We start from the raw sequence: 8,808 nt of genomic DNA on the forward strand, positions 1-8,808 counted from the left end.
AAATTCACAGGTACCAAATGGTAGGACTTGAATATATCCTTATAGGGGACACAAGTCAACTCACAACACTGGGTGCTGTGTTGCCTTCTCTACTTAAGGTATAGCTCTTATAATTAACCCTTCTTCTGTATCCTCATTTTTTCTTTTTATTACCCAGTTTTACCGAGACAATTAACATATAGCATTGTGTAAGTTTAAGGTGTACAATTTGATGATTTGTTGCACATATATATTGCAAAATGATTACCACAGTAGGGTTACTAAACACCTATATCACACAGTATAATCACTATTTCTTTTCTGTGGTGAGAATATTTTAAGTCTACTCTCTTAGCAACTTTTAAGTATATAATACGGTACTGTTAACTACAGTCACCACACTGTCTATTAGATACCTAGAACTTATTCATCTTATGATTGGAAGTTTGTACCTTATGACTGACATCCCCACTTTTCCCCACCCTGCAGCCCCTGGCAACTACCATTCTACTATCTGTTTCTATGATTTCAAATTCTTTTATATGTCACAAATAAGTGAATCATATAGTATTTATCTTTCTCTGTGTAACTTATTTCACTGAGTATAATGCCCTTAAATTTCATCAGTTTGGTCACAAATGGCAGGATTTCCTTTTTACCATGGCTGAATTATATCCCATGGTATATCACATTTTCTATGTCCATTCATTTGTAGACAGACATTTACATTGCTTCAATATATTGGTAACGTAAAAATGGTTCAATTAACATAGGAGTACAGACGTCTCTCTTTTATATATATATATATTTATTTATTTGTTTTTATTTTTGGCTGTGCTGGGTCTTTGTTGCTGTGCACGGGCTTTCTCTAGTTGCAGCGAGCAGGGGATACTCTTCATTGCAGTGCATGGGCTTCTAATTGTAGTGGCTTCTCTTGTTGTGGAGCACAGGCTCTAGGCACATGAGCTTCAGAAGGCGTGGCATACAGGCTCTAGAGTGCAGGCTCAGTAGTTGTGGCGCACAGGCTTATTTGCTCCGTGGCATGTGGGATCTTCCTGGGCCAGGGATTGAACCTGTGTCCCCTACATTGACAGGTGGATTCTTAACCACTACACCACCAGGGAAGCCCTCCGTTTTAAAAAATATTTTAATTTTATTGGAGTATAGTTGATTTACAATGTTGTGTTAGTTTCAGCTGTACAGCAAAGTGATATATATACATATATTCATTCTTTTTTAGATTATTTTCTCAAATAGGTTACCACAAAATAGAGAGTAGAGTTCCCTGTGCTATACAGTAGGTCCTTGGTTGTCTATCTTATAAATAGTAGTGTGTGTATGTTCATCCAAATTTTTCCCTCCCTCACAATGTTTCTGCTTTGGTAACAAGTTGGTTTTAGATTTCTGTAAGTTTGTTTTTGTTTTGTAAATAAGTTCATTTGTATATTTTTAAAAATTAGGTTCCACATATGCGTGATATTATATGATATTTGTCTTTGTCTAACTTACTTCATTTAGTAAGATAATCACTTGGTCAATTGATATGGCTGCAAATGTCATTATTTCATTCTTTTTTATGTCCAAGTAATATTCCATTGTTCATATCTACCATATCTTCTTTATCCATTCCTCTGTCAATAGACATTTAGGTTGCTTCCATATCCTGGCTATTGTAAATAGTGCTGCAATAAGCATTGGGGTGCATGTATCCTTTCAGATTATGTTTTTTTTTTTCTGGATATATGTCCAGGAGTGGGATTGCTGGATGATATGTTTGTTCTATTTTAAGTTTTTTAAGGAACCTCCATACTATTCTCCATAGTGGTTGTACCAATTTATATTCCCACCAACAACAATGTAGGAGGGTTCCCTATTCTCCATACACTCTCCAGCATTTATTTTTTGTAGACTTTTTGTTGACGGCCATTCTGACCAGTGTGAGGGGATATCTCATTGTAGTTTTGATTTGCATTTCTCTGATAATTAGTGAAGTTGAGCATCTTTTCATGTTCCTTTTGGCCATCTGTATGGCTTCTTTGGAGAAATGTTTATTTATATCTTCTGCCCATTTTTTTATTGTATTGTTTTTTTTTTCCTATTGAGCTGCATAGGTTGTTTGTATATTTTGGAGATTAATCCCTTGTTGGTTGCTTCACCTTTTTGTTTTGTTGATGGTTTCCTTTGCTGTGCAGAAGATTGAAGTTTAATTAAGGCCCATTTGTTTATTTTTGATTTTATTTTAATTTTTCTAATAGGTGGATCAAAAGAGATATTACTATGATTTATGTAAAAGAACATTCTGATTATGTTTTCTTCTAAGAATCTTATACAGTCCAGTCTTACATTTAGGTCCTTGATCCATTTCAAGACTTTTTTCTTGTTTTTTTTTCCTTTTTTTTTTTGTGGATGGAGTTAGAAAATATTTTAATTTCTTTCTTTTATGTATAGCTCTCAGGTTTTCCCAGCGCCACTTATTGATGAGACTGTCTTACCTCCATTGTATATTCTTGTCTCCCTTGTCATAGATTAATTCACAATAGGTAAGTGAGTTTATTTCTGGGTTTTCTATCCTATTCCATTGAGCTATATTTCTGTTTTTGTGCCAGTACCAGACTGTTTTGATTACTGTAGCTTTAAAACTTCCAAGAAACAGAAGTCTAGGACCAATGACTTCTTCACTGACGAATTCTATCAAACATTTAGAGAAGAGATAACACCTATCCTTCTGAAAATCTTCTGAAAAATTACAGAGGAAATAACACTCCCAAGCTCATTCTATGAGGCCACCATCATTTTGATAGCAAAAGGAGACAAAAAAAAAGAGGATGGGGACGTTCAAAATGGCAGAGGAGTAAGACATGGAGATCACCTTCCTTCCCACAAATACATCAAAAATACATCTACATGTGGAATAAGACCTACCGAATACCTACTGAATGCTGGCAGAAGACCTCAAACTTCCCAAACAGCAAGAAAATCCCCACATACCTGGGTAAGGCAAAGCAAAAACAGAGACAAAAGAATAGGGGTGGGACAAGCACCTCTGGGAGGAAGCTGTGAAGGAGGAAGAGTTTCCACACACTAGGATGGACCTTCACTGGCAGAGATAGGGGTAGGTGGGGTGAGGGAAGCTTTGGAGCCATGGAGGAAAGTGCAGCAACAGGGGTGCAGAGGACAAAGGGGAGAGATACCTGCACAGAGGATCGATGTTCACCAGCACTCACAAGCCCGAGAGGCTTGTCTGCTCACCCACCAGGACAGGTGAGGCTGGGAGCTGAAGCTTGGGCTTTGGAAGTCAGATCCCAGGGAGACGACTGGGGTTGGCTGCATGAACATGGCCTGAAGGGGGCTAGATCACCACAGCTAGCAGGGAGGGTGTCAGGGGAAAAGTCTGGAACTGCCTAAGAGGCAAGAGATCATTGTGTTGGGGTGCACAAGGATATGGGATTCCTTCCCTGTCTGCCCACAGAAGGTAGAACACAACAAACGAACTCCAGAGACAGGCACATGATGTGGCTATCAGCTCAGACCCCAGAGACTGTTATGAAATGCTAATGCTGCAGCCGCAGCCACCAAGAATCCTGTGTGCAAGCACAGGTCACTATCCACAACCCCCCCTGGGGAGCCTGTGCAGCACACCATTGCCAGGGCCCCGTGATCCAGTGACAAGTTCCCTAAGACAACATATGGTGCACCTCAGGCTGTGGCAACATCACACCAGGTTCTGCTGCCACAGACTTGCCCTACATTCCAATTATAACTACATTACCCCTCTCTCCACACCACCTGAATAAGAAAGAGACCCCTAATCAGCTGCTGTTTAACCCCTTCCTGTCTGGGAGGGAACAGAGGCCAGAGGGCGACCTACACACAGAGGTGGGGCCAAAACCAAAGCTGAACTCCAGGAGCTGTGAAAAAAAACAGAAGAGAAAGGGAAATTTCTCCATGCAGCCTCAGGAGCAGTGGAATAAATCTCCACAGTCAACTTGAGGTACCCTGCATCTGTGGAATAACTGAATAGAAAAAGGATCATCCCTAACTGAGGCGGTGGACTTTGGAAGCAATGGTAGACTTGGGGTTTACTCTCAGTGACTGATTTGTTTCTGATTTATATGTTTATATTAGTATAGTTTCTAGCACTTGCTATCATTGGTGGATTTGTTTACTGGTTTTGTTGCTCTCTTTATTTTTATTATTGTTGTTTTTAAATTTTTTTTCTCCCTTTTCTTCTGAGCCATGTGGCTGACAGGGTCATGGTGCTATGGTCTGGTGTCAGATCTGAGTCTCTGAGATGGGAGAGACAAGTTCAGGACACTGGATCACTAGAGAACTCCCAACCCACAAAATATCAAAGAGCGAGAGCTCTCCCTGAGATCTCCATCTGAATGCTAAGACCCAGCTCCACCCAAAGGCCAGAAAGCTCCAGTACTGGATGCCTCATACCAAAAAATGAGCAAGACAGGACCACAACACTACCCATTAGGAGAGGCTGTCTAAAGTAATACTAAGTTCACAGACACAAATAAACACACCAGCAGATGTGGCCATGCCCACCAGAAAGACAGGGTACAGCCTCACCCACCAGAACACAGGCACAATTACTCTCCACTAGGAAGTCTACACAAACCACTGAAAAACCTCACCCACAAGGGGCAGACACCAAAACAACAGGTACTATGAACCTGCAGCCTGTGAAATGGAGACCACATACACAGTAGGTTAAAACGAGAAGACAGAGATATATACAGCAGATGAAGGAACAAGGTAAAAACCCACCAGATAAAAAAATGAAGAAGAAATAGGCAGTCTACCAGAAAAGAATTCAGAGATATGAGAGTAAAGATGATCAAACATCTTGGAAATAGAATGGAGAAAATACAAGACATGTTTAACAAGGACCTGGAAGAAATAAAGAGCAAATAAACAATGATGAACAACACACTAAATGAAATTAAAAATTCTCTAGAAGGAATCAATAGCAGAATAACTGAGGCAGAAGAATGGATAAGTAACATGGAAGGTAAAATAGTGGGAATAACTACCACAGAGCAGAATAAAGAGAAAAGAATGAAAAAAACTGAGGGCAGTCTCAGAGAAATCTGGGGCAACTTTAATGCAACAACATTGGAATTATAAGGGTCCCAGAAGAAGAAGAGAAAAAGAAAAGTCCTGAGAAAATATTAGAAGAGGTTATAGTTGTAAACAAGGGAAAGGAAATAGATAATCCAGTCGAGGAAGCACAGTTAGTCCCATACAGGATAAATCCAAGTAGTAACATGCCAAAACACAAATTAATAAAACTATCAAAAATTAAATTCAAAGAAAAAATATTAAGAGCAGCAAGGGAAAGACAACATACAAGGGAATCGCCATAAGGTTAAGAACTGATCTTTCAGCAGAAACTCTGCAAGCCAGAAGGGGGTGGCAGGACATATTTAAAGTGATGAAAGGGAAAAAGCTACAATCAAGATTACTCTACCCAGCAAGGATTTCATTCAGATTCGACAGAGAAATTAAAACCTTTACAGAAAGTAAAAGTTCACAGAACTCAGCACCACCAAAAGAGCATTGCAACAAATGCAAAAAAGGAACTTTTCTAGGCAGGAAACACAAAAGAAGGAAAAGACCTGCAAAAAAAACCCCAAAACAAGAAAATGGTAATAGGAACATACATATTGATAATTACCTTAAACGTGAATGGATGAACTGCTCCAACCAAAAGACACAGACTGGCAAAATGGATAAAAAAACAAGAACCACATATATGCTGTCTACAAGAGAAGAACTTCAGACTTAGGGACACATATAGACTGAAACTGAGGGGATGGAAAAAGATATTCCATGAAAATGAAAATCAAAAGAGAGCTGGAGTAGCGATTCTCATATCAGAAAAAATAGACATAAAAAAAGACTATTCCGAGACACAAAGAAGGACACTACATAATGATCAAGTGATCAATTCAAGAAGAAGATATAACAATTGTAAATATTTATGCACCCAATAAAGGAGCACCCCCATACATGAGACCAATGCTAGCAGCCATAAAGGAGAAATTGACTGTAACACAATATTAGAAGGGGAGGTTAACACCCCACTTTCACCAGTGGACAGATCATCCAAAATGAAAATAAATAAGGAAATATAAGCTTTAAATGACACATTAAACAAGATGGACTTAACTGATATTTATAAGACGTTCAATCCATAAACAAGAGAATTCACTTTCTTCTCAAGAGCTCATGGAACATTCTCCAGGATAGATCATCTCTTGGGTCATAAATCAAGCCTGAGTAAATGTAAGAAAATTAAATCATATCAAGTAACTATTCTGAGCACAATGCCATGTGACTAGATATCAATTACAGGGAAAAAAAAGCTGTAAAAAATACAAACACATGGAGGCTAACAATACGCTACTGAATATCCAAGAGACCACAGATGAAATCAAAGAGGAAATCGAAAAACACCTAGAAACAAAAGACAATGAAAACATGATGAGCCAAAAGCTGTGGGATGCAGAAAAAGCACTTCTAAGAGGGAAATTTATCTATACAATCTTCCCTCATGAAACAAGAAAAACTTCAAATAAACAACCAAAACTTACACGTAAAGCAATTAGAGAAAGAAGAACAAAAACACACCAAAGTTAGTAGTAGGAAAAAAATCATAAATATCAGATCACAAATAAATCAAAAAGAAATGAAGGAAACAACTGTGAAAAACAACAACAAAACTAAAAGTGGATTCTTTGAGAAGATTAAAAATATTGATAAATGATTAGCCAGACTCATCAAGAAAAAAATGGAGAAGACTCAAATCAACAGGATTAGAAATGAAAAAGGACAAATAACAAATGACACTGCAGAAATACAAAGCATCAAGAGACATTACTACAAACATTTATATGACAATAACATGGACAAAATGGAAGAAATGGACAAATTTTTAGAAAAGCACAACCAACTAACACTGAATCAGGAAGAAATAGAAAATATAAACAGGCCAATCACAAGCACTGAAATTGAAACTGTGATTAAATCTTCCAATAAACTAAAGCCCAGGACAAGATGGTTTCAGAGGTGAATTCTATCAAACATTTAGAGAAGACCTAATGCCTATCCTTCTTAAACTCTTTCTAAATATAGCAGAGGGAGGAACACTTCCAAACTAATTCTATGAGGACACCATCACACTGATAGCAAAACCAGACAAATATGTAATAAAGAAAGGAAACTAAAGGCCAATACCACTGATGAACACAGATGAAAAATTCCTCATCAAAATATGAGCAAACAGAATCCAACAGCACATTAAAAGCATCATACACCATGACCAAGTGGGATTTATCCCAGGAATACAAGGATTCTTCAATATATGCAAATCAATGTGATACACCATATTAACACATTGATGAATAAAACCATGTGATCATCTCAATAGATGCAGACAAACATTTGATAAAATTCAACAGCTATTTATCATAAAAACCCTCCAGAAAGTAAGCACAGAGGGAAACTATCACAACATAATAAAGATCATATATGACAAACTCACAAACAACATTGTCCTCAATGGTGAAAAATTGAAACCAATTCCACTAAGACAAGGAACAAGACAAGGTTGCCCACTCTCACCACTATAATTCAAAATTGTTTTGAAAGCTTTAACCACAGCAATCAGAGAAGAAAAAGAAATAAAAAGAATCCAAATCTGAAAAGAAGTAAAACTGTCACTGTTTGCAGAAGACATGATACTCTACATAGAGACTATTAAAGATGCTACCAGAAAACTACTAGAGCTAATCAATGAATTTGGTAAAGTAGCAGGATAGAAAATTAATGCACAGAAATCTCTTGCATTCCTATACACTAATGATGAAAAATCTGAAACATAAATTAAGGAAACACTACCAAGTACCACTGTAACGAAAAGAATAAAATACCTATGAATAAAACTACCTAAGGAGACAAAAGAACTGTATGTAGAAAACTATAAGACACTGAAGAAAGAAATTAAAGATGATACAAACCGATGGAGAGATATACCATGTTCTTGGATTGCAAGAATCAACATTGTGAAAATGACTATACTACACAAAGCAATCTACAGATTCAGTGCAATCACTATCAAACTACCACTGGCATTTTTAATAGAACTAGAACAAAAAGTTCACAATTTGTATGGAAACACAAAAGACCCCGAAGAGGCAAAGCAATCTTGGGAAAGAAAAACGGAGCTGGAGGAATCAGGCTTTTTGATTTCAGACTATACTACATAGCTACACTAATGGAGGCACAACACTAAAAAAATCTTACAGAAAAACAGGCAGAAAACTCTATGACAATAATGACAGGAAGATCCTTTTTGATCTACCTCCTAGAGAAATGGAAATAAAAACAAAAATAAACAAATATTACCTAATGAAATTTAAAAGCTTTTGCATGGCAAAAGAAACCATAAACAAGACAAAAGACAACCCTCAGAATGGGAAACGATATTTGCAAATGATATAACTGACAAAGGATTAATATCTAAAATGTACAAACAACACATGCAGCTCAATATCAATAAAACAAACAACCCAATCCAAAACTAGGCAGAAGACCTAAATAGAGATTTTTCCAAAGAAGATATACAGATTGCCAACAAACACATGAAAGAATGCTCAACATCATTAATCATTAGAGAAATGCAAATCAAAACGACAATGAGATATCATCTCACACCAGTCAGAATGGCCATCATTAAAAAATCTACAAACAATAAATGCTGGAGAGGGTGAGGAGAAAAGGGAACCCTCTTGCACTGTTGGTGGGAATGTAAATTGA

The sequence above is a fragment of the Physeter macrocephalus genome, chromosome 21 (assembly GCF_002837175.3).
Source record: "Physeter macrocephalus isolate SW-GA chromosome 21, ASM283717v5, whole genome shotgun sequence".
Classification (NCBI taxonomy): Eukaryota; Metazoa; Chordata; class Mammalia; order Artiodactyla; family Physeteridae; genus Physeter; species Physeter macrocephalus.